Source organism: Callorhinus ursinus, unplaced genomic scaffold (assembly GCF_003265705.2).
Source record: "Callorhinus ursinus isolate GAN/ISIS: 27379988/994484 unplaced genomic scaffold, GSC_fseal_2.0 scaffold143, whole genome shotgun sequence".
NCBI lineage: Eukaryota > Metazoa > Chordata > Mammalia > Carnivora > Otariidae > Callorhinus > Callorhinus ursinus.
The window spans coordinates 6,261-14,685 of NW_027397205.1; the positions used below are offsets into that span (position 1 = coordinate 6,261).

Consider the following 8,425-nt stretch of genomic DNA (forward strand, 5'->3'; position numbering starts at 1 on the left):
GAGAGAGAGAGAGAGAGAGAGAGAGAGAGCATGAGCCGGGAGACAGATGGAGAGGGAGGAGCAGGCTCCGCAATGAGCAGGGAACGCAACTCAAGGCTTGATCCCAGGACCCTAGGATCATGACCTGAGCCGAAGGCAGATGCTTAACAGACTAAACCGCCTAGGTGTCCCTTATCCGTAATTTATGTATTGGAGAATTTTGATGATGACAAAAGAAAAGCTATACTAGATCAGAATTATAAAATAACAATGTGGTATGGTGAGGTGTCTGGTATTCATGTTGTGTATTTTAAAAGGAATGTATATCATAAGCATTAGGAGAAAAATTAAAATAGAATGGTATGAAATTTCAGGAAGAATGTGTTTCAAAAATGTAGGTATGATCCACACTTTTTAATGATTAAGATCAGTGATAAGAATGTTGTAAGTATTTGATGGTTAAGAATTCTTTAGTAAATTTTGGGGTGCCTGGGTAGTTCAGTCAGTTAAGCATCTGCCTTTGGCTGAGGTCATGGTCTCAGGGTCCTGGGATGGAGCCCTGCACTGGTCTCCCCGCTCAGTAGGGAGTCTACTTCTCCCTCTGCCCCTCCTCCGTGCTCATGCTCTCTCTCTCTCTCAAATAAATAAAATCTTAAAAACAAAGATTTTCTCTCCCCCTCTCCCTGCTACCCCCACTACTATGAATGCACGCACATGCTCTCTCTCTAAAAAAAAAAAACAAACACGGGGCACCTGGCTTGCTCAGTCCATTAAGCATCTGCCTTTGGCTGAGGTCATGATCCCAGGGTCCTGGAATTGAGTCCCACATTGGGCTCCCTGCTCAGTGGGGAGTCTGCTTCACCCTCTGCCTCTCTCTCCTCCCCCCCCACTCATGCTCTCTCTCACTCAAATAAATAAATAAAATCTTTAAAAAAAAAAGAATTCTTTGGTAACATTTGAGAGGGCAGCTTCCCAAATTCATGGGAGACAAAGCAAAAAAAGAAAATGATATTTTCTCTGCTGGCCAAGATAGAGAAAAAGGGTACAGATTTACCCTTTGAAACAACCAAAAAAAAAAAAAAGAGGGAAAATATACAACAGTTTGTAAGACACTGGACATCAGGCAGTAGAGGTCAATCTCTGAGAGATGGAAAACAAATGAAGTGAGTGCTATGGTCACCCCAGATTACTTAATGAATTTCTAGGCCATGACTCAGGGAGCGGGAACCCAGGCAGAAACCAACGCTCACTCTAAATTTAGGAGATGAAGCTAAGAGATGTTGGAGAACAAAATGGGTAGACTTCTCAAGACCAGAAAATAGAATTTCATGTAAGAGAGAACTTCAGAAACTTTAAGACCCCACCCCCATCTCAATTGTTCAACTGATTACTGATCTGCTCATGCTTGCAAGGAAGTTACTTAAGGCCAGGAAATGAATTACGCAAAAAGATTATAAGTAACGGTGCCTGGCACTTATCCTAGGCCTAGAATAGTGACTGTTCCTGCTAGCCAGACTTAAAACCTCAAGATTCACAGGCATTAGCTAGTGTACATGAAAGAGTTTTGCCTCATTAGTAGGGACTCATTGCCATAGATTGAGCACTGCTCTCTTTCTGCCTATCAAATCTTGAAAAGGACCCAAAAAATCAGACCATTTCCAAGTAATTTAATGGCATATAGAAACAAGTGTCAAAAATATTTATATATTTACTGGGGCACCTGGGTAGCTCAGTCGGTTGAGCATCTGACTCTTGATTTTGGCTCAGATCATGATCTCAGGGTCATGGAATTGAGCCCCACATCAGGCTCTGTGCTCAGCGTGGAGTCTGCTTGTCCCTCTCCCTCTGCTCCTACTCCCTCCCACTTGCACTCTCTCTTTCTTTCTCTCTAAAATCTTCAAAAAAATTTATATACTTATAAAACTATCCAGTACCCATCTGGGTAAAAGTCACTATTTCTGGCATCCAATAATAAGTTACTAGGGTACAAGAGATAGTAACATGCTTCTCATAATTAAGAGATGAACTAATCAATCAAAACCAGCCCAGAATTGACACAAATATTAAAATTATCACGGGGAGACATTAGAACAATTTTAATGTCTATACTCCAAATGTTCAAAGAATTACGTAGAGACATGGAAAATCAAACTAAACCAAACTCCTAGAGATGAGAATTTCAAAGTGTGAGATGAAAATTATATTTTAAGGCATTCATGACAGATCAGATATTGCAGAAAAAAAGACTACTGTACTTTAAGACTTAGCAAGAGAAATGAACTGAAATACATCACAAAGAAAAAAAAACATTTAAAATGAGCATAGCATCAGTGAGCTGTATGAAACTTCAGAGTAATCTAATATGTGGATAACTGGAATCTATGAAGAAGAGAAGAAAAAAAGCAGGGCGGAAAACACATCTGAAGAAATTATGGCAATTTCCCCCCAAATTTGATGGAAACTATAAACACAAAATTCAGGATGTTCAACAAGCCTCAACTACAAGAAACATAAAAAATGATACCATGACACATCATAATCAATTTGCTCAAAAACAATTATAAAGAGAACATCTTAAAAGCCATCGAAGGGGGAAAAAAGACACATTATGTACCAACAAACAAAAACCAGAGTGACTTTATACCTCTCCTCCAAAACAATGCAAATGAGAAAACAATGGAGTCATCTTTTTTTTTAAAAGATTTTATTTGTTTGAGAGAGAGAGAGAAAGAGCATGAGCAGGGGGAGGGGCAGGGAGAGGGAGAAGCAGGCTCCCCGCTGAACAGAGAGCCTGAATCAGGGCTCAGTCCCAGGACCCTGAGATCATGACCTGAGCCGAAATCAGACGCTTAACTGACTGAGCCATCTAGGCGCACCAGAGCCATCTTTTTTTTTTTTTTTTTTAAAGATTTGTTTATTTATTTGGGGGGAGCAGAGGGAGAGAGAGAATCTCAAGCAAACTCCCTGCTGAGCATGGAGCCTGACGCAGGGCTCAACCTCCCAATCCTGAGACCATGACCTGAGCCAAAATCAAGAGTCAGATGCTTAACCAACTGAGCCACCCAGGCACTCCTGGAGCCATCTTTTTTAAAGTAATGAAAGACAAAAGCTATCATCCTAGAATTCTATGCACAGAGAAAAATCTTTAAAAATATCTTTAAAAAAACCAAGGCAAAATAAGAAAAAATTCAAACACAGAAGAGCAATTTCATCACCAGCAGACATACAGTACAGTCTATTTTTCTTCTTCCTGAAGGAAAATGATACAATAGATATATGATCTACGCAAAGGAGTAAATAGTAATGAAATTAATCATTAAATGGGTAAATATTTTTATATGTTAAAATCTATTTAATAATGATGTAGTCTTTAAGCCAAAGTAATTCAAAAATAGTGTGGAGGTTATAAAATATATAAAAATTAATGAATGTCCCCATGCTACAGGCTAACTATGTCTCCCCCAAATTTACATGTTGAAACTTAATCCTCAATATAATGGTATTTGGGCAGAAGACCTTAGGGAGGTGATGGGGCACCTGGGTGGCTCAGTCGGTTACATGTCTGCCTTCAGCTCAGGTCATGATCCCAGGGTCCTGGGACTGAGCCCTGCATCGGGCTCCCTGCTCAGCGGGAAGCCTGCTTCTCCCTCTCCCTCTCCCCCTGCTTGTGTTCCCTCTCTCGCTGTCAAATAAATAAATAAAATCTTAAAAAAAAAAAGACCTTAGGGAGGTGATTAAGTCATGAAGGTGGAGCCTTATAAAAGAGGCCCTAGGAGACTCTTCACTCCGGCTGCCATGTGAGGACACAGGAAAGGATGGTTGTCTATGAACCAAGAAGTTCATTCTCACTAGATACCGAATATGCCTGCACCCCAGACTTGGACTTCCCAGCCTCCAGACCTGTGAGAAATAGATTTCTGTTGTTGCTAAACCACCCGGTATAGGATGTTCTGTTACAGCAACCTGAAAGGACTTTAATAAATTGGTACCAAGAATAGGGTGCTGCTGTAACAAATCCTAAAAACGTGGAAGTGACTTTAGAATTGAGAAATAATAGAGGCTGGAAGGGTTTTGAGGGGCATGCTGGAAAAAGCATTGTAGGTCACCATGAACAGACCATTAAGGGTGACACAACAATAGATCAAAGTTAGGAGAAGAAACCAATCAAAAAGAAAACAGAAAAAATACTGGGAAAAGGTAATGAAATTGAAAGCTGTTTACTTAAGGAGATCAATAAGACGTGTTAATCTGTAGCCAGTATGATTAGGAAAAAAAAGGAAAAAGGAAGAAAATACAAATTACGAAAATCAACAATGGAAGAGCTGACATTACCACAGATTCCATAGATATCTAAAGGACAATACGGGAATAGTGTGGATAGTTTTGGCAGTAATTTTGGCCATATAAATAAAACAAATGTATTACTTGAAATACACAAACTAACCGAATTCGTTAAGAAAAATTAGATAACCTAAATATCCCCATAGCTATTAAAGAAATTGAATTTGCAGTTAAAAAAAAAAAAAAAACCTTCCCATAAAGAAAAAGTCAAGCTTAGATGGCTTCACTGGTGACTTCTACAAAATATTTAAGGATATTTTGGCGTAGGATACAACGCCAATCCTAAAGTTATAGAAAATGAAGAAGATGGGATACTTCCCAAATTATCCTATGATGCCAGCACTGCCCTGGTAACAAAGCTAAACAAAGTCATTAAAGGGAAAGAAACATCAGATACCCCCCATAAACAGAGATGCAAATATGTTTAGAATAGTTTAGCAAACCTAATCCAAAAATATATACAAAGGATAATACATTATGACCAGGTGGGGTTTATCTCAGGAATTCAAAGTATTTTTGCCATGCAGAAATCAATGTTATTTGTTATTTTAGCAAACTTTACTTTAAAAAGTAAAAGCTGTGTGAATATCTCAATAGGTACAGAAAAGGCATTTGACCAATCCATGTATCTGAAACAAAGCATTTGTCACAAGGCCTCAGAACATTAGGAATAGAAGGGAACTTAAATTGAAAAATGGTATGTACAAAAACCCTAAAGCTAGCATCACACTTAATGGCTTCCCCTCTAATATCAGAAATAACACAAAAATTACTGCTCTTATCACTTTTATTCAACAAAATAGGTTCCAGCCAGTGTAATAAGGCCAGGGATAAAAGTTTTTCTGATTGGAAAGGAAGAAGTGAAACTGTCTTTATTAAGAGATGACATGACTATCAATGTAGAAAAATCAACAGACTTTGCAAAAAAAGCTACTAGAATTGATGTTAGTTTATAAAGTTTGCATAATACGAGATCAGTACAGAAAAATAAATTATATTTCTATATATCAACAATGAATATGCTGACTAAAAATTACAGTACTACTTACAATAGTATCAAAACATAAAATACTAAGGAAAACCTAGAGAAAAAAAGATGTGAAAGAACTATGCACTGACAACTACAAAATATTCATGAAATAACATATACATAAATGGAGAGATGTAACTTTTTCATGGTCAGGAAATTCAAAATTGTTAAGATGTTAAAATTGATTTATTTATTCCACCAGATTCTAATCAGGCATTTTTACAGACATTGACAAACTGATTCTAAAATTCCTATAGAAATTCAAAGGACCTAGAAGAGTCAAAACAACTTCTAAAAGAAGAAAGAACATGAAGGACTAATACAACCTAATTTTAAGATTTACAAAATACAAAGTAATCAGCAGAGTGTGGAAATGGTGTAAAGCAATGAAAGAGAAAAGTGTCCAGAAATGTGGACAACTTATACCTACCAAATTGCAAAGGTAACTCAGTAGAGAAAAGCTTCTCTTAAAAAAAAAAAAAAAATCTGGAACTATGGGATATCCACAGGTATAAAATAAAAGTAAAAAAAATAACCTTACAGGGCACCTGACTGGCTCAGTCAGAAGATTGTGAGACTCTTGATTGTGGGGTCATGAGTTCAAACCCCAAGTTGGGTGTAGAGTTACTTAAATAAATAAAAACTTTTAAAAGAATAAATAAAAACTTTGATCCATATCTTGCATCATCCAAAAAAATTAAATTGAAATAGAGGGCAGACCTAAATGTAAAACCTAAGATTATAAAACTTAGCACAATGAAAAACACCTTTATGACATTTTCATAGGGAAAAGTTTCTTAGATACAACACAAAAAGAACAATCCATAAAAAAATAAACGGATACATTGCACTTCAAATGTAAAAACTCTGCTCGTTGAAAAACACCGTTAAGACAATGAAAACGTAAGCCATAGATAGAAAAGATTAAGAGAAAAATTTACAAATCATATATTTGACAAAGGGCTTACATTCAGTAAGCACAAAGAACTCAAAACCCAATGATATAAGGCAATACAATTTTATTTTATTTTATTTTAAAGATTTTATTTATTTGAGAGAGAGTGAGAGAGAGCAAGTGTACAGAGGGAGTGGGGGAGAGAGGAGCTGACTCCCCGCCAAGCAGGGAGCCCGAGATCACAACCCTAGCCGAAGGCAGATGCCCAAACGACTGAGCCACCCAGGCGCCCCAAGACAATACAATTTTAAAATGTGTAAAAAATTCGAACAGATACTCACCACATAAGAGATAAATGGCAAATAAGCACACAAACAGATAGTTATTAGGGAAACACAGGTTAAAAGCACAGTGAGATACCACTACACACCTATCAGAATAGCCAAAATTAAAATGACTATACCAAGTGTTGGGGAGTATGTGGAGGAAGTGCAATTCTCATACACTACTAGAAGAAATATTACATAGTACAACCACTTTCAGAAAGTTTGGTGGTTTCCTAAAATGTTAAATAAACACCTATCATATGCTTCTGCCATTCCTCTCTTCGCTAAAATTTAACCAAAAGAAATTAAAGTACGTATGTATACAAAGACATGAACACAAATATTTGTGGCAGCTTTATTTGTAATAACCTCAAATTGGAATCAACCCAAATGTCTGTTAAAAGACAAATGGATAAATAAGCTGTGGGGCATGCCCATATAATGGAATAGTATCCTGCAACAAAAAGGAATGAACCTTGACTGCCCATTCCAGGAGAAAGCTGGCTGCAGAGGGCACCTGCGTTGACCCACCTCTGGGAAGAATCTGACTGCGCCTGGCTATGCAGTCTCCTAGCAACCGAAAGACAAACCACTGAAGCTGGTGGTCGCCCCGGGACCAGAGGTACCATGGTGGACAAGAAGTGGCTGTTAAGTCCTGGGCCACTGGAACCAACCCCCGGGCATGAACTGCAAAGACAGGTTACCTTCCAAGTGTTTCGCAAAGCACAAGAACAAGCTTCTCAAGTTCCCCACCACCCTGGACAGCTGGCGGTGGATATTTGTGAAAGAAGGGCTGGACGACTTCAGGAGGGGATGTCCACCTTGTGAAGATCTGATCACACGTGGCCCTAAGGAAGGCTTTCTTCCCATGATTGCTCACAGAGTTCTCAAACCTGCCCTCACAAAGAATCAGAAAAAGCTGATCCACAAAGCAGACCTGTTCTCCACACTGTCGCCGGCCCAGCTAGCGCGGAAGGCATTCGTAGAGGATATCGAAGACCACCTGACCGAGCATCCCTTGGCTCTCTACCCAAGTCTGGAGAAAGATCTACCTCCAGACCTCTTATTAAAGGTGCTGGAAGTGCTCGATCCTGACAAGAAGCTGAAGGACACATGGGCTTGTTGTCAGAACACCAAGAAAAGAATGAAGCCCCCCACAAAGCTTAGTGAGAAACTAAGTCTTAGTGAGAAGACTCCTGGGTCACATCCAGACAAGTTGCCTCATGAAGAAAGGAAGTCAAGCACAAAGGATTTGCTCAAAAATCCTCCCCTTCATAGAAAAGTACTGACAGGAGTCCAGAAATTCTGCAAATGTGTTGCTACTTTTGGAGACTTGGGCACTGATGAAGAATTCATCATGAAACAGTTTGACATTGGCTATGAATGCAAACCAACCTATGACATGAGCCACACGAAGAAAGTAAACCATGTTCCTTTGGATCTAAAGTACAGAATGGGGCTAGATAAAATGGATGATATAAAATTCTCCATACAGTGGGAAAATTGGGAGAGGAAACTCAAGACACCACAGAATCCTTACAAACCCAACTGGGTGAAGATGAGGTATGGAGCATGGTACCTGAAGCCCAAGTTGTGGAAAAAGCTAATAAATGATGAAACTTTGATTGATCCCAAGGTCTTACATGAGGCCCAAGATGGGAGATATGGAAAGACTTTTCCTGAACAGGATATTCTTGAAGATCTTTATGGAAAAATTGCTTTTAAAGATTTTATTCTAGGCAAGGGCTATAAGATGCCAGGCTTCCTTGAGAAGTTGTTCACCAGGAAGGGGTGGAAACATGATTCTGTTAGGACTCCTATACACCAAGTAAAAATAAACTCAAATGTAGAAGA

General features: G+C 38.7%; 1 pseudogene; it reads left to right on the forward strand.

Annotated features, from left to right (window-relative positions):
* The first annotated feature begins 7,198 nt into the window (after nt 1–7,198).
* LOC112811323 (protein FAM47E pseudogene) overlaps nt 7,199–8,425 on the forward strand; it is a 14,532-nt pseudogene continuing 13,305 nt past the window's right edge.